This window comes from Mercenaria mercenaria, chromosome 15, assembly GCF_021730395.1.
Source record: "Mercenaria mercenaria strain notata chromosome 15, MADL_Memer_1, whole genome shotgun sequence".
Lineage (NCBI taxonomy): Eukaryota > Metazoa > Mollusca > Bivalvia > Venerida > Veneridae > Mercenaria > Mercenaria mercenaria.
Genome location: NC_069375.1, coordinates 67,266,997 through 67,269,804, shown reverse-complemented (window position 1 = coordinate 67,269,804; position 2,808 = coordinate 67,266,997).

The following is a 2,808-nucleotide window of genomic DNA, read 5'->3' as shown; positions in this document are numbered from 1 at the left end:
CAAATAGACCAGTGTCACCGCCTCAGAAATTTACACTTTAATGTATAGGTCACGTATTTCATTTCCATGGTAACATCAATATCATTCAAGATGTCACTATTTTCCACTGAAAAAAATATGAACGCTTCGAAAGCAAATTTAGTTTTAGTATGTAAGTACCTGTAAGCACCAAATTATCAATGGGACAAGATCAATAACAAAGGGAATGCTATGTTCCTTAATCACAGTTATACTACAACGTAAACCACAGTAGCGCAGACATTCATGTACCAAAGACAAACACACACACCCACACAAAACTAACTAACATAGATAAACAGACAAGTAAGATATAACAACACAGTATGGCACCGACCAAGACAAACAGACGCACAAGCACACATATAAGCAGGCAAAAACAACAATCGGGCACCGCCTTAGGATTCCGGCAGCCAAAATTAAGGTGGACACGATAACTTAATTATAGCAAAGGGGGAGGGGTGCCAGCATAGAACTGCACTTCTACTTATAAATCAGTTAGAAGTTGTGTTCTGATATAAAATCACTTTAAAAGCTTTTAAACGTATGCAATAAAACATAGTGCTGAATTGCTAATATGATCAGAGTTAATTAGAGGCATGACTCTGATTATCTGAAAACTTTGCAATTACTACATCGTTTAGTAGTGTAAATAAAATATCCCCCAATGCTTTATCAATATTCATGGCAATGAAAATCAACATTATGTGCTTGAAGCGCCTAACAGGGAATTATCATAGTAATAATATCTTGTGCGTTCTTTGGAGATTGAAGGCTCGAGCATAGATGAAAAATCATTATCTTTATCAACTGATTTTGTAGTATAAACGTAATCTCTTGCTGTTGAAGCATTAAATATGAATTAACTAACTCACAATATCAATAAAATATCATTACATATCCTGGTGTTTTCTCACTTTTATCACAACAATAGACCCGAGGGTTTTTGGCCCACTATGGAAACGACCACGCCATCTCATATGCCACCAATACTTGTTTTCTCCAACAAACGGACTCGAGAGTGTATTAAAGAAGCTTTTATCACAAAAGAGCTAAAACAAATTAGTGTAATCTAATACGGAAAGGACATAAAATCAATGAATATTTTGACAATGAACAATAATTTTGAAAATATGTCTGAGAAATACAAACAAAAGCAAAAACCAGAATCCATACATAATGATAATATTATTGAGTCCATATAGTCTAAGCCTTTGATTGTAAAAGCAATATTTACTGTCAGACATAATTAAAACTTACGTTCCAGTAGTAAAACTAATTCAAATGTTATTGAGCGCTAGGACTTGCAGTAGATATTGTTAAAAGGAAATTAGATATCAAGATCAAAGTCATAAGGATTCTATATAAAATGTACTAACTATACGCAGGATAGACCTAATCGAGATTTAAATTGTCTCGCCGATTGTGAGGGTATAGAGTATATCGTTCTGAAAATAAAAGCCAAAGCACGTGGACCTGACCAATACAGGCAAAAGCAGCAAAATCAATCATTCTATCTGAGTTTAAACATATAAGCTAAAATTGGTAAATACTGTTTTGCAAGACATTGATATTATAATATTTCCTGCAAACTAGATTTTGGCTTCAGTGCCACATATTCTTCAACCAAGTGTCAGCCAGTATTTTTAAAGCGATTTAAGTAATTAATAATTTTCCTTTTCCTGACATACAAAACGTGATCGTGCCATTTGCAATAAACATGATAAAAGAAGCATAAAAATCGTGTCCGACAGGCACGTAAAATGAACGCTTAATGGCAAAAATTATTGACAGACAAATGTGAAATAACAGATTCTAAATATCACTTATTATACTTATTATCTCTGTTCTTCTTTTTTTAAAAACAATTTCAGATTATGGAAGATATATCTTTAAACCATTAAGACTTACTCATTTATCTATACTGGACTCACGGCAAAGCTATCCAAATGGCATTCGCTACTTCGTACTTCTTACTAACAACAGTTAGTTCTTTACACAAATTTTTGTTCTTACCGTGAGGCTGAGATGGGGAAAGGGGTGGTGGTGGTGGATGGTGGTGAGGAGGGGGGGGGGTATCTAAGCTAGAAACTTATTGGAATACAACATGTTGACAGTGTCACCGTAGAACCATATTCTAACAAGATGGCTTTAAACCTATCAAAAAGTCCTTAATACATCGAATAACATATTTGTATGGCACGGAGGCGTGAAAATAAAGCGTGTTACAACATACAACTTTTATGTAGATAAAACGTCAAAATAACAAGGTCTACTTTTCAGTACCACATTGACTTTTGTTTTAACAAATGAAACCAGAATTTCCTAGAACGCAGTTTATCCACTTGGTCTACGCACTGCCGCTTTTTAAATTAAGATTTAAAATATTTTAAACTTTAAAGAATTCAGTAGAATTTCTGTGAACTTTACAAGTAATATAAATCATTTGATACTGAATAGGTGAAACGAATGGAAAGTACAATACAGTTCATTTGTTAATGGAATTCAATAAAACAAATGTCATAAACTATTGTTTGAAAAATGACTTAAAAATACAAACCATAACAAGTAAATAAACCACAATCCGGGTCATATTGTTTTCAATTGTTTTAGGCCATTAGTTATAACAATAAATTTATTGCCAGAAATTCACTACTATTGTTCAACCATTGAAAATAATTTTTGCGCTATTGTGCGACGAACTGTCCGATAAATACTGATAAAAGAAATACAAATATCACGAGCATAAAGCAAGGAATTTGATATGTAATGTGCTCGTTATACGCGGGG